The sequence below is a fragment of the Pinus tabuliformis genome, chromosome 5_1 (genome assembly GCF_031772625.1).
Source record: "Pinus tabuliformis cultivar Carrire ecotype Pingquan chromosome 5_1, CPIR1, whole genome shotgun sequence".
NCBI lineage: Eukaryota > Viridiplantae > Streptophyta > Pinopsida > Pinales > Pinaceae > Pinus > Pinus tabuliformis.
In genome coordinates this window covers 51,849,633-51,872,818 of record NC_142305.1, presented here as the reverse complement: position 1 = coordinate 51,872,818, position 23,186 = coordinate 51,849,633, and the positions used below count along the sequence as shown (strand labels likewise).

The following is a 23,186-nucleotide window of genomic DNA, read 5'->3' as shown; positions in this document are numbered from 1 at the left end:
TAAGTCCCATTGTCATCCAAGATAAGAAGGATTCAAATTAAATCAGGGTGTGTGTTCATTATCATAGTCTCAATAATGCATGTGTACATGAACCATTTCCAACCCCTTTCAACAATGAAGTCTTGGACAATGTTGGAGGAAATGAAACTTACTCTTTTACTGATGGCTTCTCGGGATATCATCAAGAATGCATTGCAGAAGAAGATAAGAAGAAGACCACATTCACCACTGGATGGGGGTTGTATGCATATAATCATAATGTTATGCCTTTTTGATTGAAGAATGCTCCAACTGTCTTCTCCCGTATTGTTATTGCTGCGTTTCGTGAATATATACACAAGTTATGGAAGTTTACATGGATGATTGGATTGTTTATAGTTTGCTTAAGAATCACCCTAGCTTGTTGAGGGTTATGTTTGACAGGTGCAGGCAACTCCAAATATCATTGAACCTAAAGAAATGCATTTTTGTTGTGCCTTTTGGAACATTATTGGGGCATATTGTTTGCAAGGAGGGAGTCTGTGTGGATCCTGCTAAAGTTGCGATGATATTGAATATGCTGCCACCCACCTCGGTTCGACAATTGTGTTCAACTTTGGGCCATACTGGGTATTATCGCAAATTCATAAGAAATTATGCTTCAATTACAGCTCCGCTTGAGAGGCTCCTTAAGAAATTTGAGCGCTTTACGTGGTCCACTGAATGTGATGTTGCATTTGATACATTGAAGGAGAAGCTTGCAAGTGCACCTATTTTAATTTATCTTGATTGGAACAAGCAATTCCATGTCCATGTTGATGCATTCGGGATCGCTTTGGGCACTATCTTGATGCAACCAGGTGAAGGAAAATTGGACCATCCTATCTATTTCGCAAGCAGAAAACTTTCCAATGCGGAGAAGAATTATACTACCACAAAACAGGAAGCTTTGGCGATGGTGTATTCTCTCCAGAATTTCCGACATTACTTGTTGGGAGGCTTGTTCAAGTTTTTCACAGACCACTCAGCGCTGAAGTATTTAGTTAATAAGCTTGTGCTTGAAGGAAGAATTTGTTGGTGGTTGCTGTTATTCCAAGAGTTCACGTTTGAAGTAATTGTCAAGCCGGGAAGGTCAAATGTGGGGCCGAATCATTTGTCTAGGTTGGAGTTAGGAGAGTTAGGGGGACCGATCGATGATGAGTTTCCAGATGCTCATTTTTTCCACATTGAAGTTGTCCTTGACTATTTAGAAGAGATTGCTACCTTTCTTGCTATAGGTTAGTGCCCTTCCGATTACACTACGGTGCAAAAAAAGCATTTAGTTGTTAGAGCAACAGACTATCAAATTATCGCAAGACAGTTATATAAGATGGGGCTTGATCAAGTCTTACGCTATTGTATCTTTGTTCATGAACACGAAGGGATATTGTGGGAATGTCATGCTGGAGTTGCAGGGGGACATGTTGGAGGTAAAGCTACTGTTTGAAAGCTCTTACAAGTTAGTCTTTGGTGGCCGACTTTGTTCAAGGATGCGAAACAATATGCAAAAACTTGCGATGTCTGTCAACGGGTTGGTCAACTGTTGCATCGAGATGAAATGCCCTTGCATCCGATGCAGATGCTTGTTGCGTTTGAAAAATGGGTTGTTGATTTTATTGGACCAATCCACCCTCCTGCTCGTCACACACATGCTCGATATATCATTACTGCAACAGATTACTTGACTCGTTGGGCGGAAGCTACTCCGGTCAAAGACTACACTGCTGATACGACTGCTCGATTTATCTTTGAGAATATTATTACCAGGTTTGGTTGTGCTTGCAGCCTGATGAGTGATCAAGGTTCCCATTTTATTAATGAAACAATTCACACTCTGTTACAAAATTTCATGATACAACATCATAAAAGCACTCCTTATCATCTACAAGCCAATGGGACTGTAGAAGCGTTTGATATATCATTACCGCAACAGATTACTTAACTCGTTGGGCGAAAGCTGCTCCGGTCAAAGACTACAATGCTGATACGACTGCTCGATTTATCTTTGAGAATATTATTACTAGGTTTGGTTGTCCTCGTGGCCTGACGAGTGATCAAGGTTGCCATTTTATTAATGAAACAATTCACACTCTGTTGCAAAATTTCATGATACAACATCATAAAAGCACTCCTTATCATCTGCAAGCCAATGGGACTGTAGAAGCGTTTAATAAAATATTGGAGAGGGGACTTACTAAGATCTGTTCCACAAATCGAGATGATTGGGATGAATGGGTTCCTGCTACTTTGTGGGCCTACAGAACTACTGTCAAACGATTGCATATGTATACCCTGTTTGAATTAGTTTATGGTAGAGAAGTTGTTGTTCCCATTGAGTTTATTGTTCCTAATCTTTTCATTGCTCATGCAACTCGGATGTCAGAGGATGAATATATTCTTGATAGAGTGAATGAGTTTTTGAAACTAGATGAATCCCAATTTCTTGCGTATTTTCATCAGACAGTTGAAAAGGAGCGCCTAAAGGCTTGGCATGATCGTCACATCAAGAAGAAGTCCTTTTCTGTGGGTGACCAACTACTACTTTATGAAACAAGTATCACGAATATCCTGGTAAGCTCCAAATGCATTGGCTTGGTCCTTTTTATGTTGCAGAAATTAAAGAATCTGGTGCTGTTCGGCTTGCTCAATTAGATGGTACTCTTTTTTCTAAATGGGTGAATGGCGCTCGCCTGAAGCCCTACTTTTCTGCTTCAACTTCAAAATAAAATGTCCTCTCCTTGTGAGAGTAGGTAGGAGTTAGGATAGTTGTGTCAATAAAGTCTTTCCTTAGTTTGATAGGTTGTATTTTCTATCTTTTCTACAAGCATAGTCTCTTTTTAGTTGTCCTCTGCTGCAACCAATTGTGGTCGGGGATATTTTGCCGTATCTTGTCTTGTCAGAGTCTTTAATATATGTCTTGTCTGTCAGTATTCCCAATCATGCCAGAGTTAGTTATCAAATCCGTATCACAATTTACGATAAGATTTTATTCTACCGTTAGATTTCCTGTGACGTCACTGCATTCGTCGGTATGTGTCCGGATCACCTGTCAATAACTTGAATTTAAGTCGCACCTAACGGCTAAGTCCCCCTATCATTGATGTTATATTTCTTCCCACCTGTTGTCTTCACTTTCATCTTCTCCCTTCGCGCATTTTCAGTTTTCGCTCTGCCTCCACTATCACACATCCCTAAACCTTCTTTTCCTTCTCGTCATCCTGTTCAATCTGTGTACACTCGTCATCCTGCAAACATGGTTCGCCAAGTTAAGTCTTTTGTCAGTCTATACCCTATTGATTCCCATATTCACTGCGAGGATGATCTCTTGGGGAAGTATGACAAAGCCCACCTTTTCGATAACGACCTCTCTGATCCCACCTTGTTCTTTGCGCCCCTGACCGATGTTTTTATGGAGCCCAATACCCACCCCAATTTTCGCTCCACCATGAAAGTCAGAGTTGTTTTCTGTCCACTAAAGCAGTCCACCTTTCTTCTTCTTCGTGATTTACATGTATTTGGCACCATCAGTGAGATTATGCGTTGCACAAAGTTTCTCATCAGTCGCCTTCATGGGGGTTCCCTCTGGTTGGATCGCGAATACCCCATTCATGCAATAGATATCCACAAAGTCACTGGAATGTCTGCATATGGTGCTGATGTTCATTCAACCTTTCATAAAATAGCTAAGCATGGCAAAAAGATAGATGAAAACAATTTGTACAAGAAGTATGGTACTGCCTGAAAAGGTTGGGAGTTGTTTTAGATATGATCAAGAATATGCCAATTCGGGTTGCTACTACAGTTATCGCCACTAAACTCATGCGCCACTATACCAGAGGAGAATGCACGTTGGATGTTATTTCTGTTGCAGAAGCTTGTGTCCGTGGTGATCAGCTGAACTGGTCTAGCTACCTCCTCCATGAATTATTTGAAGCTACCAATTATGTCTATGCTCGGTCTACTTATTTTGTTTTTGGATTCTTGCTTATTCCCCTTGCTATGTCTAAATGGTGTACCCAAAGGGCCGTTTACTTTGAGTACTCTGTCTATTGTTGCAGATCAACAAATTCAGGAACTTGTTGAGTCACAACCCAGTGATCTTAGTGAGCAGACAGTTACCGATTTTTCAGCTAAGGTTTCCACACTTTTGGAATCATGGAACTCTGTTTCCGCATTCACAAGCTTTAAGGAGTCACCTCTTTAGACCGTTCCAGAGTTGGGTCCTTTGTTTGAAGGTACTGCAACTGAAGCTAGTGGAAGCCAACCTACACAGGATCCAGAAGCAACAACAGCAGTACATTGACTCGAGGGCGAGTCAATAGGATGTGGTCGAGGCATGTTGGGTCCTTCGTTTTTGAAGGAATAGCAGTTGCGAAGGACATTTTGGACAAAACTACTGGAAACAGAGCACTGGAAAATCAAAGCGACAGTGAAATGTTTTCGAACTTGTGCAGCAGAATATAAGGGCGTGTGTCGAAGAGCTAGGAGTCGATTCTGATACAATCAACGGAGAATTAAGGTAATGGCCCCTGGTATTGGAAAACCATGGATCAAGCGAGCGAGGTATTGAAGACTAGATCAAGCGAGCATGACTATAAAAGAAAACAAAAGGCAACAAGAAACAAGTTTTGGACAGTGCCGCAAGGTTCAGATCGTGCCAGGAATATAGGCAATATCCTGTATGTGTTGGGGTTCTGTTACAATGTTTAGTGTTAAGTGATATTTGAGATTTGAGGCTGTAATGTTTTGCTTATGTATTATTTGTCAGTTTTCATATCCATGTGCAAGCTTGTAATTGCCGCAAGTTGTAATGGCGATGATATAATGGAATTGAACTCTGCTGCTTAATAATATATGGAGGATGGGAAATTCAGTTGTGTGTTTTATGGGCCTTGTTGTCGCACAGATTGTCACGACAACGCTCAGACTGGGGGCTGTCACCCTAATCCCCGATCTCTCTGTTTAACCCTGTCTCCTGCGGCTAAGGAGGGTAGACCCTATGGGACAATGGATGACCAACTGTGGACCAGTTGGGTTGGGAGACACGAGGGAAAACAAGCACCTATTTGATTTTATTAAGTTAATAGACCAGTGCCTTATGGAGTTAATGATTAAACGATTGTTTATCGAAAGCTGCAGAAATATGAACTTTATAATTCCATGATTAACAATCATTTATAAGCAAAATATAAGATATTCAACAAATGCACAATGCCTTAAACGATAATCTAGAAATTAAATTTCTAAAGAATAAATGCTTTAAACAACCACGAAACTTAAATGCTGACTAGATTTCAAATACTTAATCTCCAGATATAAACATTTTAAGCACATTTAACTTCACCACAACAGAGAAGAGACTTTAGAAAAAGAATTTCCAAGTTTTAATTAGCCTTTTTTCAAAATTTTTGATTTTTTTTTTTTTTTATATATATATATATATATATATATCAAAATAAACAAAAACATCTAAATTTAAACTACATGAAAAATGGAATTTAAATATATACAAATGAGATGGAATTTTAAAACTAAATATTATAAAATAAAGTCTAAAACTAAGATCTAAATTCTAATTTATATACACAATATAGAATCTAATTTCTAAATAAAACTCAGAAACTTTTTTGATGATTTTTATTATTTTTAAATTTTTTTTTTTTTTTTTTTTTTTATAATGAATTTTTTTTTATTTTTTTATTTTTAAGGCTCTTCAAAATCAAAATTAAAAAAAAAGTGAAATGAAATTTAAAAAAAGAAAAGAAAATCAATTTTTTTTTTCTAAGTCAAAATTTGAACAAAACTAAAACTAAAATAAAATTAAAAAATGTATACTAAAAGAAACTCTTTATGCTTTTTATAATTTTTATGATTTTAAAATTTTAAATTCAAAATGAAACAAAACTAAAAAAAATAAAAGTAAAATCTAATCCTAAATTATATTAATCACAAATCAAAACCAAAATAAACAAAAGATTAAATCTTGTCAGACCAAGAGTAACTCCAGACTTGGCAGAAAAACTGATTCATTTATTTCATTAGGTAGCTCTTGTTATATATATGAATGTGACTGATCAGTTCATCTTCTTGATGACTGTTCACATTCCAAATTCACCCAATCGCAGATGATTAGGGGTCAACATTCCCCCCCTTAATCTGAAGGGATGTTGGTGAGTCCAAGCATCGTTCTGAATCTTTCAAACTTTTCTCTTCCAAGCACTTTGGTGAAGATGTCTGCAATTTGCTCATTTGTGGAACAATGACGGAGATTGATTGTTTTGGCCTCAACATGATGTCGGATCAGATGATATTTAGTATTGATGTGCTTTGTACGATCATGGAACTTTGGGTTCTTTGCCAACTTTATTGCAGAGGTGTTGTCAATCATGAGTGGAGTTGATTGTACTTGTTTTACCTGCAAATCTTCAAGAATTTTCCTGAGCCACACAATTTCTTTCGTTGCTTCAGCTGCTGCCACATATTCTGCTTCTGTTGTGGAATCTGCTGGAACTGATTGTTTGCGTGATCTCCAAGAGACAGCTCCTGATCCAAGACTCATAGCATATCCTGAAGTAGATACTCCAGTTTCTTTGTCTCCATCAAAGTTTGAATCAGAGTATCCAATCAAGCTGAAGTCGTCCACCTGTGTATACTTGATTCCAAGGTCTTGAGTTCCCTTCAAGTACCTTAGAACTCTTTTTGCAGCAGACCAATGTCCCTCACAAGGCTTTTGCATGAACCTGGAGAGAATTCCAACAATAAATGAAATGTCTGGTCTGGTAGTAGTGAGGTAGATGAGACTTCCTACAAGCTGTCTATACCTTGTTGCATCCTCAAATTCCTTTCCTTCAATAGATGTGAGCTTTAAGTTTTGTTCCATTGGAGTAGAAAGAGGATTGCACTCTGTCATGCCAAATCTGTTTAACAAATCTCCAATGTATTTCTTTTGAGAAAGAAATATGGATTTTGGATGTTGGGTTACTTCAATGCCAAGATAATAATGAACATAGCCCAAATCAGTCATTTCAAAACTTTTTCCTAATTTTTTCTTTATGGATGCAATATAGCTTTCATTGTTCCCTGTCATTAAAAGATCATCTACATATACCACAAGATATACAACTGTTTTGCCAACTTTCTTGACAAATAAAGTTGCATCATCAAGATCAAAATGATTGAAGTTGAGTTTCAGAAGATACTCAGTTAGTTTTTCATACCAGGCTCGTGGTGCTTGTTTGAGGCCATACAAGGACTTCACAAGTTTGCATACTTTATGTTCATGTCCTTTCACAACAAATCCTTCAGGCTGGGACATAAAAACATTCTCTTTTAGATCTCCATTCAAGAATGCAGTTTTTACATCCATTTGATGGACTTTCCAACCGTTCTGAGCAGCTAGTGCAAAGAGTGTCCGGATGGTGGCCCATTTTGCTGTGGGAGCAAAAGTTTCCTCATAATCGACCCCTTCCTTCTGTGCAAAGCCTTTTGCCACAAGCCTAGCTTTGTGCTTGTCAAGTGAGCCATCAACTTTGTATTTGTTCTTGTAGACCCACTTGCAGCCAATTGGTTTGGTTCCAAATGGAGGATCAACCAGCTTCCAAGTGCCATTCTTTATGAGGGCATCATACTCCTTTTTCATCGCTTCTTTCCATTCATCATGAGAAGCAGCTTCTTTGAAGGAAGTTGGTTCAAAATCTGTAGACAAGTTCAATTCACAATCATAAGTAACAGCCATATCAACAGGTGAATTAGAGTCATCTACATCACCTCCATTTTGTCGGTTTGAATTTCTGGTTCCTGTTTTTCCAATTTCATCAGGATGAACACTTTCAAGTGTCTTTGTCAGCCATTTTGGGGGACCTTTCTGAGATGGTCCAGGCTGCTCTGTTGATTGAGTTGGGACTGAATCAAGATTAAGTCTCCCAATTCTATCAATTACATCACTTAAAGCATCATCCGTTGTTGGAGTTTTATGCAGGGGAGATTGTTCTTCAGAAGAAGATTCCACATGTTGATCTAGTATAGGAATCCCCCCTTCAAGATGTGGAATCTGATTATCAAATTCTTGAAATGATTTTGTTTTTGCGAATCTATCCAAGCGATCAAGTTGCCGCTCAACAACATTGTCAGATTTGGATGATTCCAGAAAAATGACATCTCTAGATACAACAAACTTTTTATTTACTTCATCATAGAGGCGGTATGCTTTAGAGGTGTTTGAATACCCCAGGAAGATACACTTACAACTTCTAGCACCAAGTTTGTTTCTATGTACCTTTGGTATCAAAGCATAACAGGTGGAACCAAAGATCCTGAGATGTTTTACCGAAGGAACATGTCCATACCACAATTCATAAGGAGTCTTGTTTCTTATAGCATTAGATGGACATCTATTCTTTAAATATGCAGCACATAGAACATCATCAGCCCAAAACATTATCTTTACATTTTTGAAAAAGAGCATGGATCGTACCATATTCAAGATTGTTCTATTCATTCTTTCAGCTACACCATTCTGTTGGGGATTATAAGGCACAGTTGTTTGATGTTTAATCCCATGTTGGCGAAGATAGTGTTCAAATTCATTTGATGTATATTCTTTTCCATTATCAGTGCGAATAGACCCAATATGAGATTGTGCATCATTTTCAATCCATTTATGAAAATTCTTGAATGTTTGAAAAGCATCAGATTTGTTCTTCAATAAATAAACCCAACACATTCTGGTGTAATCATCAATAAATGTCATGATATATTTATTTCCATTTGCAGAAGGAACAGGCATTGGACCACATAAATTTGAATGAATGAGTTCAAGCTTCCTATGTGCTCTTGAATGTGAATCATGAAAAGACTGTTTGCTATGCTTTCCTAGAATGCAAGCATCACATTGCTTATGTTTCCTAGGAATTGTAGGCAAACCAGCAACACCATTTTTCTTCAATAAGCGGAGACTGTCATAGTTTAAATGTCCAAATCTAGCATGCCATAATAAACTTGATGGAAGTGTACCTTCTTTATGATGAGAAATATATGAGAAATGTTGTGCATGAGCAGAGGTTCCTTGCAGTTTGAGAAGCCTTTCTTCTTCTATTCCCCTCATGACAAGTGAGTGGTCAGATGCTTTTCTTACCTCAAGCTTGCCATCAAACATATGAATGGAGTGACCTTGCTGGCGGATGTGGACCAAGGACAACAAGTTTCTCTTGAGCTGTGGGAGATATAGAACATGATCCAGAAGAAAGTCTGGAAGACCAGGCAGTTTAAGCCTGATTGTGCCAAGCCCTGATGGCTTGATTTTTGACTGATCTGCAAAGTATACTGCTCCATCAACATTGTCAGTGAAATCTTCAAAAAAATCTTTTCTATGAGTCATATGACAGGTTGTTCCTGAATCAAGCAACCAATCATTTTTCGAAGAAGCAAGTGAAGCATTAAACAAATCTTCATTTACTCCAATGTTACATTGTGCCTCAATATAGTGAGCGGATTCAGGTGCTTTACCTTTGTCTGTATCATCAGTTTTACCTTTCTACTGGTTTCTTTTCTGCTCAATTTTGTCCCATGGTAGCTTGCATGTAGAAGCATCATGTGATCCATTTCGTTTGCAGCGAATGCAATGTAAGTCTGCCTTTTCTCCTTGAGAATGTCTGCCCCCCCTGCCTCTGAAGTATCTTCCTCTTCCTCTTCGTCCACCTCTTCCTCTTGTAGAATCTTGAGCATGATGCTTTTCTTTATGAGCAAGGCAAACAGTCTCTTCAGAAGATTCAAGGACTGTCTTCTTTCCAAAGGCTTTCTCTCTTTCAGCAAACTTTTTCACAAGAGAATCAAAGGTTATATCTTTAAGATTTCCATTTGCTTGTAGAGACTCAAGATAATTGGAGTAAGTAGGATAGAGTGCCTTGAGAAAAGCAATAAGAGGGATATCCAGCTCAACCTTAGTGGATTTAATATCATGCATTATAGACTTTACTTCAGATGCAAGAGCAAGAGGATCATTATTTTTCAGTTCAAGAGTGAAGAGTTTAATCATGAGCTGAACAACTTCAAGTGCAGAAGGTGAGTCATAGAGTTCTTTCAGCGTTTGTAAAGCTTCAAAGGCAGTTGAATATGATGAAATATGGCGACTTACTTCTTCATTTACAGATGCTGCGATTAATGCATAGGCTTCACTGTTCTTGTTTTCCCAAATGACGAGCTCTTTGTCTGATGTAGGCTGCACTGGGTCATTTTCTCCTTCTCCGACACACACTCCCTTCCACAACTCATTGAAGATGAGGGTGTGTTTTATCATCCGGGACCATTCAGGATAGTTCTCCTTGCCAGTGAGAACTATTCCTACCATAGAGATGATTGAATGCATTATGTAAAAAAATACTTCTGCTGATATACAGTGAAATTGTACTCAAAAGGGCAAAAAAAATTTCAAACACTTTTATGTACTGTTTCTTCAAATCCCTCCAAGGATCCTCATATAATATATCCACCATATTCCATATCTACAAACTATTCAAACAGCGTCCAAAAATTTTCTCAAGCAAGATGGTGAATATATATATATATATGCTGGTCAATCATCAGGCGTCCAAAACTCAAACGCTGGTCAACATCATTCAAGCCACAGTTCAATGGGACAGCGCATTCAAAACATATATAAACCACGCATTAATTCAACACCGCTATAATATAAGCCACAACAAATTAATTCAGCACCGCTATCTCAAATAAAAAGAACACCGCATACAGCTATTCAGGTCTTTGTCAGCACCATTATCTCAAAAAAAAGGAGCACTGCACGATAGCCTCGTTCTGAAACACCGCTATCTCAAAAAAAAAGAACAACGCATACAGCATTCAGGTCTTTGTCAGCACCATTATCATTGAGAAAATTCATGTTAAAAATTATCTCCCGCCAGCTTTAAGCGTATTGCTTAACCAATCCAATCCTTCACAACAGGCCTTCACCCTTTATTGCTGAAGTAATATTCATGTTAAAAATTATCTCCCGCCAGAAACTATATAACAATGATTACATAAAGGACTATGAAGGAAAGTTGTAAGCAGAAATATACACTTTAACCCTCCAATCCTAGGGCTAGCAAGTCCACATATCGAGGCATCCTTCTAACCGTAAGGACCTCAAACCCGAAGGACCTCAAATAGAGAAGCAGGGGTGGCGTTGTTCAGAGAATAATCAGGTCGGAAATTCCCATAACATGGATGGTCACCAAGAACCTGAGTTGCTATTCAGGAGAAGCTCAATCCTCGTAACCCTGCGAACGAAATTAGGCAGGGAGAGCTTCAGAAAAACTCACTGTTCGTTAATTTGGAATTCCGATGTAATTCCTTACCAGGAGCAGGGACTGTGTGTTCACCTTCTTTGCCATCTCTCGGCTGAGCAAAAACGTACAGATGCATGGAAAACCTACTGGGTTCCATGTTGAAGAACATTGGTCGCAGAGCTACAACCTCTAGAACGCTAGGGTTTCGAATGATTCCAGTCGGCGTGAGGGAAGAGGGAAGGTCGTTACCATCGTAACTTCCACCCTAATTGACCACCCAGATTCACCTTAACACAATGTCTCAACAAATGTCTCAACACAGAATATGACCCCTTCAGCACAGCATGCAGTGACACGCTTCAACGGATGTATTCAGGAATGAATGAGATTTGCAGAGTTTCGACAGAGATTTTAGCATAGAAGCGAAATGAGCTCGGACAGGCCATCATCAGGACAGAAGGGAATATGGCAGTGGCAAATCATTTCAGGACAGAGGCAGAGGAGCGCTCAGTGGACAAAATGACAGAGGCGTTTGAGGACAGAGCTCAGGCCAGCGTACAGCCCACAGTAGCAAAACTGAAGGGAGTTACAACTATTTTTAAACCTGGCTCTGATACCATGTCAGACCAGGAGTAACTCCAGACTTGGCAGAAAAACTGATTCATTTATTTCATTAGGTAGCTATTGTTATATACATGAATGTGACTGATCAGTTCATCTTCTTGATGACTGTTCACATTCCAAATTCACCCAATCGCAGAGGATTAGGTGTCAACAAATCTAAATTAAATGAAACTGAAACTTAAAATAAACAAAGCTAAGTAAATTCTAAACTAAAAAAAAGTAAAATAAAATCTAATTTACTTTAAAATTTAAAACTAAAAATAATCTAATTCTAAACCAAATCTAAAATTTTTCTTTTTTAATGAAGTTCTAAATTAAAAAAAGTTAACAAGACATATATATACACACGTTACCCTAAAAGTAAACAAAACGTAAACAAAATTCTAAATTGAACAAAATAAAAAAAAAGAACGAAATCTAATTTAAATGAAATCTAATCAAAAACACTTACCAACGACTTACCATACGCATCACCCTACCTCATTATAACAAAAATTGAATCTGCTTTGTTTGCTGTTGGTGCTGGTTGACGGCAGAGCAGAAATAAGTGAGGAACTGGGTGATTGTTTGCAGGTGCGTGCGAGCAGCAGAGGACGGATAGGCTGGATGATGCAGAAAACTATACGTAGGGAGGAGGAGCAGCGTTATGAACGGTTTGAGTAGTGTTCAAAGGTTGTAAAGAAGTAATACGCAGAAGGATGGAGCAGGACAGCACTGCGTGAGGGGTAAGGTGGACGCGCTTTTGTTCGATGGGAACCTCGACCAGGTAGCACACAACTTAGGGAGATTGCAGAGGGAAGGAGAATGCACGCTTGGAGAGAAAAAGAAAAAAGGAACAACGGATTTGGCAGAGGGAAAGAATGCTAAGAGACCTGCGTGGAATGAGTAGTGGCCAGCGGATGGGGAAATGGTGAGAAAGCAACTGCATGAAGGCTGAGAATGATGCTGCGTGGAGAGGGTTGAGGGTGACGTGAGGGTTTAGACACTTGGAGCTGAGGAAGCTTGCTGCAGATAGCTGAGAGGAAAAACGCAGAGGGAAAAAATGCTGCCAGTGTGCTGCAAGTGGGAGAAAACTGCTTGGAGGTGAAGCAACAATCCCACAACCTGTTCTTAAAAAAAATTTCGAAATTTTTTTATGAAATGAAAACCCTAGGCAACAGTGAAAAATGAAAATGCAGTAGCAAACCCGTAGTCTAGAAACTTAATTAAAAATTTAAACCCTTCTTGCTTCAGATTGCCTAATGGAAAACCCTGAAGAATTTTCAAAATCTGTACCTACAACCTGCAAAAACCAAACACCAGAAATAAAATATACAAAAAAAACCCTAACAGAAAACCAACTAAATAATTACAGTAATTACATATTAAATGCTCTAAATAGCCAGATCTCTCGGTATGGCACAAAAATATTTTCAGAATTTTAAATTTAATGTGAGGTACTTCAGAAAACCCTCCATACATTCATAGAAAATCTCAGATGATAAGCCCAGGGTTAAAACTAGCTGGGCTCTTTCCGAAAACGTAATCCGGGAGTTGGCTGGTTCAACCGAGAACTTCCCCTAACGCCCGGTAAACTAAAAACTAAGATTTCCCGCACAGCTTAAAATCAACCATTAACATAGAGGGAAAAAACGATAGTGAAATCCAGATCAAATGGAGATACCTGCCATTATATTTCAGAATCTAAACTATCATTCAAACCCCAAAGATCAGACAAGATACCTGTGCTTGAATCAATCTTCACCAAGCTATTATCGATGACTGAAAATAAAATTATGCAGAAAAATAAAAGATCTTATAGCATTTCCAGAAGAGTAACACCAGCAAGATTTTTAACCCCAAAGTCTTTCTTTATTGCACAAAAACTGACTACAAGAGAGCTTGCTTTAGCACCAGACTCTTAGATCAAATCTGATCTCAAATGACCCCTAGCACTCTATTTAAAGAAAAAATTCCCAACGGCTAGTTCGAGTGATCCATGTCAAACTAATCTCGACCGTCGATGAGGATCAAGATTTTAATTAATCTCATCCGTCGAATTTTTAAATGCATTTTAATATATTAAACAATTAAAATTCTGCATTTATTTACTCAAAAATTTGACTTGTTATTATTTTATTATTTTATTTTATTTTTCAAATTTTTGTTTATTTTTTAATTTATTTTTTAAATTTTAATTTATTTTATTTTTTTAATTTATTATTTTTTCTATTTTTTAGTTTTTTTTTTTTTATTATTATTTATATTTTATATTTTTAAATGGATCCTCGAAATTAGCCTTTGGAAAAATTACCTAGGACCTAGGACTTAGGACTTATGACTTATGAGGGGATTAAAACATTTTCTAACCCTCAAGACATTTTACATCATGACTTTTACAATTTTACATCTCAAGGGGGAAAACCCATTTGACATAGACCCTCATGGACCACCCAGTTCTGCGACCAAATATAATCTAACAGATCAACACACTAGGATTCCCCTAAGATTCTAATGACAAAATTCATTCTGGCTTTGGGGTTAGGCTGAAGGAAAATTCTGCCGATCATGGATTTGTGAGACAAAAAACCTTCCAGAATGTAGATTATCACTAGAAAATTAGGTCCACCTAGGGAATTTACATACATGACTCAGATCTGCTAAGATTATTTACAATTTACACATGCAGACTGGGTTTACAAAACAATATGATCGGGCTGATGATGACAGGCACGGACACGTCGATTGAGTGCTATCCTTTTTGCAAAAAAAGGGGGTGCACTGCTATGGGAAGTTGACACGTAGTGGTCAACATCTGGCTCCACTTGGGGACACGTTGTTGCACTGTAGGAATGTGAGAATCCAGAATCTGCATCCACGCAACACACAACAGAAATAAGTAGTGTCCATTCAAGAATCATCATATAACATTAAGCACATGAAAGATATAAGCTCTTCATTTATTAACTAGTCTAAAAAAGTAAATCTAATCCTAAAACAGAAATGACAATGCTGAAAAACAAGGAGTAGGGTTAGAAATACAATACAAAGGATGCCCCATGGCATCAAATGTGTTCAGTATAGTGTATACTGAGCATTTGCCTACTTTCAGGCAAATCTGTCGGCTGCTTGTCGGATGTGCCATGTCCAATTCTGCATATGGTAGGACTTTTTCCTATCCGAAAATCAAGCTGCTCGCGGCCATTTGATGCATCAAATCTTTTTCTCATTTTCTTTCTTTTGCGTTTTTTCGTTATGGCAGGCTGTATAACTGATGACGTGGAACCTTCTGCTTCAAAGCTCTCAGATGATGTATGTAAGATATGCGTGACATGTCTTTCTTCATTCTGCATCTGCCCTGCCAAGGATGATGGATCAATCTCATAGGTGCCATTAGTTATAACTTGATCTTCTATGACTGGTGGATTAACTATGTGAGCATCAACCTTATTATTAATTTCCCTTTTATCCAGGTCACCATCAATTATCCACTTTTCAATGGAACAAAGGACTTCATAATAAGATAGAGCTTGCTGTAAAAGACAAGGAGGCTCTTGATCTATTGACATTCCCTGGTTTCTTTCATCCTTTGACCATTGTTGAAATTTCTGATCCTGTATTTAATGGCATCTATCTTACTAGAGTGTTCAACCTTTATAGCACTGATTTCCTTGGCATGGTCTTCTTCCATGGTCAATAACTTTTTCTGAAGACATATCTGATTAGCTTCCATATCTTTTATTACTTTATCGTCTTTTTCCCTTATGGTCATCAAGCAATGTTGCATAGAGTTTATCTCTTCCTTATGATTTGCTTGCATGGTAGCTAACTGATTATTATGATCGAATGTCATGATAGTCATTTCTTCATCCATAGTTAACAACTTGTTTTGCATAGAATTAATTTCCCTATCATGATTAGCTTTCATGGTTGTCATATTTTCCTCTAAGCTTGATAACTTGCTTTGCATAAAACTAATTTCTGTGTCATGATTAGTCGTCATAGCCTCAATTTCTTTAGCATGTTGATTTTGCATGATCTCCATCTCCCTATTATGTTTTTCCAGGTGGGTGCATAAAGTTCTCACATCATTGGCATAATTAGTTTGATTTATCTCCATATTTTTTACCAGCAGCATTAGTTCTTGTATAATTTGCTTTTGATCTTCCTTTTCATTGTCATTTGTCCCTGCTTTTCCACTATCATGGATTTGATCTGCAATGGTACAGGTGGATGGAACATTATGATATGAAGAATTGTCTTGGAATCTTTCACCGACAGCTGAACCTTTCATAAGATTACTTTCATTCTGTCGCACAATTTTAGGGGCACAAGGCGAGCTATCCGGATTACCATATCTATCTTTAAAGGCATTGACAATGTCTTGTAAAGAAGTGAAAGAATCCTTAGGACAATTGTTAAACCAATTCAAAGCATCACCCTCTAAAGAAAGGACAAAAAGACGCATTTTGACATCTTCATGATTATACTGAGGGGATCTACAATATATGATCATTATACGAGTAAACAAGCCTAGATGTCTTTTAACAACGACTGAATCACCACTTAAGAACAAAGGTAATTTAGAAAATGGCCACTTCCGGAATATCATGGAGATCATTAGTGAAATGACATGGTTTAAACGAATAATCCATGATGAATAATGAGGGACCAAATGGATGATAGAAAGAGATCTCTGCTCAAGAAAATCAAGAGATGAAAGAAGTTGAGTCGCCACTTGAACAACGAATTTGATTCTAGGATCCAAAAAAGCAACTAACAAGCAGATATGAGGAGGCTTCTTGTCTGGGAAAAATAAATGAAATGTAGTCGCCACCCAAACAAGAAACGAACTGAAGAGAAGTTGTTGATATGAAAAGATCCAAATGTTGCCAAAAAATGTTGAATCTGCTAGCTCAAATGAGATATGAGAAAGATGAAAGAATGATGAGAAATGAGAAGATGAATGTCGTTGAAAAGCCAGGGACAGAAAAACTCTATCCCCGACAACGACGCCAAAAAATGTTGGCGTTGCCGGGCTAGATGAAAAGATAAGAAATGAAAAGGATGATTGTCGTTGAAATGCCGAGAATAAAATGTCCCTGGCAACAACGCCAAAAAATGTTGTCGCACAATTGTCACGACAACGCTCAGACTGGGGGCTGTCACCCTAATCCCCGATCTCTCCGTTTAAGCCTGTCTCCCGCGGCTAAGAGGGGTAGACCCTATGGGACAATGGATGACCAACTGTGGACCAGTTGGGTTGGGAGACACGAGGGAAAACAAGCACCTATTTGATTTTATTAAGTTAATAGACCAGTGCCTTATGGAGTTAATGATTAAACGATTGTTTATCAAAGCTGCAGAAATATGAACTTTATAATTCCATGATTAACAATCATTTATAAGCAAAATATAAGATATTCAACAAATGCACAATGCCTTAAACAATAATCTAGCAGTTAAATTTCTAAAGAATAAATGCTTTAAACAACCACGAAACTTAAATGCTGACCAGATTTCAAATACTTAATCTCCAGATATAAACATTTTAAGCACATTTAACCTTACCACAACAGAGAAGAGACTTTAGAAAAAGAATTTCCAAGTTTTAATTAGCCTTTTTTCAAAATTTTTGATTTTTTTTTTTAATATTTTTTTAATATATATATATATATATATATATATATATCAAAATAAACAAAAACATCTAAATTTAAACTACATGAAAAATGGAATTTAAATATATACAAATGAAATGGAATTTTAAAACTAAATATTATAAAATAAAGTCTAAAACTAAGATCTAAATTCTAATTTATATACACAATATAGAATCTAATTTCTAAATAAAACTCAGAAACTTTTTTGATGATTTTATTATTTTATTATTTTTATTTTTTTTTATAATGAATTTTTTATTTTTATTTTTAAGGCTCTTCAAAATCAAAATTAAAAAAAAAAAGTGAAATGAAATTTAAAAAAAGAAAAGAAAAGAAAATTTTATTTTATTTTAATTTTTTTTTTTTTAAAATATATATATATATATAAGTTAAAATTTGAACAAAACTAAAACTAAAATAAAATTAAAAAATCTAAACTAAAAGAAACTCTTTATGCTTTTTATAATTTTATAATTTTTATGATTTTTATGATTTTATAATTTTTATATTTTTTATGATTTTAAAATTTTAAATTCAAAATGAAACAAAACTAAAAAAAATAAAAATAAAATCGAATCCTAAATTATATCAATCACAAATCAAAACCAAAATAAACAAAAGATTAAATCTAAATTAAATGAAACTGCAACTTAAAACAAACAAAACTAATTAAATTCTAAACTAAAAAAAAGTAAAATCAAATCTAATTAACTTTAAAATTTAAAACTAAAAATAATCTAATTCTAAACCAAATCTAAAATTTTTCTTTTTTAATGAAGTTCTAAATTAAAAAAGTTAACCAGACATATATATACACATGTTACCCTAAAATTAAACAAAACTTAAACAAAATTCTAAATTGAACAAAATAAAAAAAAAAGAACGAAATCTAATTTAAATGAAATCTTATCAAAAACACTTACCAACGACTTACCATACGCATCACCCTACCTCATTATAACAAAAATCGAATCTACTTTGTTTGCTGTTGGTGCTGGTTGACGGCAGAGTAGAAATAAGTGAGGAACTGGGTGTTTGTTTGTAGGTGCGTGCGAGCAGTAGAGGATGGATAGGCTGGATGATGCATAAAACTGTATGTAGGGAGGAGGGGCAACATTATGAACGGTTTGAGCAGTGTTCAAAGGTTGCAAAGAAGTAATACGCAAAAGGATGGAGCAGGACAGCACTGCTTGAGGGGTAAGGTGGACGCGCTTTTGTTCGATGGGAACCTCGACTAGGTAGCACACAGCTTAGGGAGATTGCAGCAGGAAGGAGAATGCACGCTTGCAGAGAAAAAGAAAAAAGGAACAGCGGATTTGGCAGAGGGAAAGAACGCTAAGAGACCTGCGTGGAATGAGTAGTGGCCAGCGGATGGGGAAATGGTGAGAAAGCAACTGCATGAAGGCTGAGAATGATGCTGCGTGGAGAGGGTTGAGGGTGACGTGAGGGTTTAGACACCTGGAGCTGAGGAAGCTTGCTGCAGATAGCTGAGAGGAAAAACGCAGAGGGAAAAAATGCTGCCAGTGTGCTGCAAGTGGGAGAAAACTTCTTGGAGGTGAAGTAGCAATCCCACAACCTGTTCTTAAAAAAAATTTCGAATTTTTTTTATGAAATGAAAACCCCAGGCAGCAGTGAAAAATGAAAACGCAGCAGCAAACCCGTAGTCCAGAAACTTAATTAAAAATTCAAACCCTTCCTGCTTCAGATTGCCTAATGGAAAACCCTGAAGAATTTTCAAAATCTGTACCTACAACCTGCAAAAACCAAACACCAGAAATAAAATATACAAAAAAAAACCCTAACAGAAAACTAGCTAAATAATTACAGTAATTACATATTAAATGCTCTAAATACCCAGATCTGTCGGTATGGCAAAAAAATATTTTCAGAATTTTAAATTTAATGTGAGGTACTTCAGAAAACCCTCCATGCATTCATAAAAAAGCTCAGATGATAAGCCCAGGGTTAAAACTAGCTGGGCTCTTTCCGAAAACGCAATCCGGGAGTTGGCTGGTTCAACCGAGAACTTCCCCTAACACCCGATAAACTAAAAACTAAGATTTCCTGCACAGCTTAAAATCAACCATTAACATAGAGGGAAAAAACGATAGTGAAATCTAGATTAAATGGAGATACCTGCCATTATATTTCAGAATCTAAACTATCATTCAAACCCCAAAGATCAGACAAGATACCTGTGCCTGAATCAATCTTCACCAAGCTATTATCGATCACTGAAAATAAAATTATGCAGAAAAATAAAAGATCTTATAGCGTTTCTAGAAGAGTAACACCAGCAAGATTTTTAACCCCAAATTTTTCTTTATTGCACAAAAACTGACTACAAGACAACTTTCTTTAGCACCAGACTCTCAGATCAAATCTGATCCCAAATGACCCCTAACATCCTATTTAAAGAAAAAATTCCCAACGGCTAGTTCGAGTGATCCATGTCAAACTAAACTCAATTGTCGATGAGGATCAAGATTTCTTTTAATCTCATCCGTCGAATTTTTAAATGCATTTTAATATATTAAACAATTAAAATTCTGCATTTATTTACTCAAAAATTTGACTTGTTATTATTTTATTATTTTATTTTATTTTTCAAATTTTATTTTTTAATTTATTTTTTAATTTATTTTTTAAATTTTATTTTATTTTAAATTTTATTATTTTTTTAAATTTTATTTTTTTATTTTTTAGTTATTTTTTTTTTAAATTTTTTATTATTTATATTTTATTTATTTTTATTGTTTTTTATTTTTTATTTTTAAATGGATCCTCGAACTTGGCCTTTGGAAAAATTACCTAGGACCTAGGACTTAGGACTTATGACTTATGAAGGGATTAAAACATTTTCTAACCCTCAAGACATTTTACATCATGACTTTAACAATTTTACATCTCAAGGGGGAAAACCCATTTGACATAGACCCTCATGGACCACCCAGTTCTGCGACCAAATATAATCTAACAGATCAACACACTAGGATTCCCCTAAGATTCTAATGACAAAATTCATTCTGGCTTTGGGGTTAGGCTGAAGGAAAACTCTGCCGATCATGGATCGGTGAGACAAAAAACCTTCCGGAACGTAGATTATCACTAGAAAATTAGGTCTACCTAGGGAATTTACATACATGACTCAGATCTGCTAAGATTATTTACAATTTACACATGCAGACTGGGTTTACAAAACAATATGATCGGGCTGATGATGACAGGCACGGACACGTCGATTGAGTGCTATCCCTTTGCGAAAAAAGGGGGTGTACTGCCATGGGAAGTTGACACGTAGTGGTCAACAGGCCCTTTTAAATTTTTCTGCATATGTCTATTTTCTGTTAAGTGCATGAGTCAAATGGTAGAGAATGAATGTGGTAATAGTTGCGCAAGTTGCCTAATTAATCAGATCTAGATCCCCTACATCATTTTATGGTTCCGTCTCGCCTCGGGTGAGATGCTCCTTTGTTCCAAAAGAGTGAAAATGTCGGCGAAGTGCTAGACTACGCGGGCCTTTTTGTTGGCACTCTCGATCGAACCTTGGGCCAAACTCAAATTAAACTTTTCCGCCAACATGTGTTCTCCAAATGCCCTTCGATTTCCTCTTATAATCTCTCGTTGACGAATCAACGACCATGATCTAATCTCAATCGATGGCTAAGATCATCTTGAATCTTTCAAGTGAATCAATTTACCTCAATTAACATTGAGTAATTAATCTAGTTCCCTAAGTTAAACTTAGGAAACTAATTAACTGCTTAATTGAATCTAGTCAAAGACGTTTTCTTGTGAAACCTTTTCTGGGGATTGGAGAAAATGTGTTCCATAGCCTCATAGACACAATATGAGACTAGAACACCTGTCCGAGCTACACAAACTAACACAAACAACTGCTTCTTTTTGGGACTTTCTACATTCTCAGCCACAACAAACCTGCATTTAAGCATTAGTACTATTATCACATGAACTTGCACTTTAGGAGATAAAGCTCGAAAAGCTCAAATGTGATCTAAGTGAAACAAAGAGGGGGCCACTTTCACCTAACCAACACTTCTACACTTAAGGCTGGATCTTGTCCGGCTCAAGGGGGGGCTTCCCTAGGTTAAAATTGTTGGGGTTTATGACAATGAGTTCCAAGGCGATATGAAGATAAGATAATTTTATTAATGTCCAACAAATGACCACAATGTGGGAGTGCCAACGCAATTCCTAGAAAATGCCAAAAATAATTTAAAGAAAGAAACCTACCTAAGTATACCATCAAAACATATGCATAAAACTATGACAATGGAATAGTGATACAAAACACTAAGTGAGTTTGTCTAAGATTAGGTGAGTTTGTCTAAGATTGGAAAGGTGTACAACCCAACCCAAGAATCTTGGAAGAGTAAATCTTGCAAAATGGTTTTGAAAGAAGTCGAGGTATGAAATTTGAGGGGAGCACTGGAGACCAGTGCCTTGTCCTACTGCTATTTTGGGGCACATGGGATCAACTAAGGACTCCTTTGGGAGAAGAAAAATGGATCTTGGGATATATCTAGGGTTGTCCACTAGTAACCCTAGAAGATCCATCTGATATCTTACAAAATCCAAGAAGTTCAAGGGAAATGTCTCCACTAGAAACCTTCCTAGGGTTTTCAACAAGGGATTTTATCCAAAAGAAACCAAGTGAATGCACCATATCCATTAGACAAATACAATTACATTTGATAATCATCCATACACAAATCCAACAATATTAGAGAGACCACTTACTAATTAAATAAAGATCATTCATATACCCTAGCCATGAAAATCCAAGAAAATGTCAAAATCTTCCACAAGACCATTCCCATAAAGGTTGCTCTAGTCATCCTTCCATAACCTTTTTCATAATGAGAAAAATAGTAGAAATTTTAGAACTAGCTAAGGAATTTCTCTCCCAATCCATCCATGAGAAAATGAGAGGAAGTGCATCTCTATTTATGGGGAGATGCTCAACTTTTTTTCAGAATATCAACACACCTAGCCATGCGGCGCCTGAACCGTCTGATTTTTGATGGAATTGGCCGATTAGGACCAGTTAGGTACCAAACTGTTCCTGACTAGCCTCTGAATCGAATTTGATGGACCGTTTCACACACTATTTATTGCCTTTGTGTGTGGATAACATGAGTTTGGATTTAAAGATGCAAGGGTAAATATGAGCACTAGGGATCCTGTAAATTGGTGCCCTCAAGTTACAATATTTTTCTATACAACTACTTTCTCGAGTATTGCAGACACATCTTCATTCATAGCTTCAAGAGGAACCATTTGACATCAAGAAGCACAAAACACCTGGTTTTGATCCACGACTATGTCACATAGATATTTTGGCTAAAAAGAGCGATTTCCTTCATAAGGAATAATGGGATGTCAATATTTTAGATATTGCTTTCTAGGAGCCTAATAAAAATGGCCTCTCAAAGTTGACCTTGGATGAATGGTCGGAATCATATTCAGAACTTGAAAGTGAGTGGTTCCTGGGAGAATTGATGGCAGATGAAGATGCTAATGAGGATCTCACCTCTCCTGATGATCATGATCCAAATAAATAGGTGGTCTTGACTTTTCTTTCCTTATCGTTGTACTT

The 23,186-nt window shown here is 36.8% G+C and overlaps 1 pseudogene across 1 annotated transcript in view; it reads left to right on the top strand.

The window, feature by feature from the left end:
• Positions 1-23,186, top strand: part of LOC149163414 (microtubule-associated protein RP/EB family member 1A-like) — a 79,579-nt pseudogene that overhangs the window by 55,565 nt on the left and 828 nt on the right. The gene's annotated exons all lie outside the window — the stretch shown is intronic.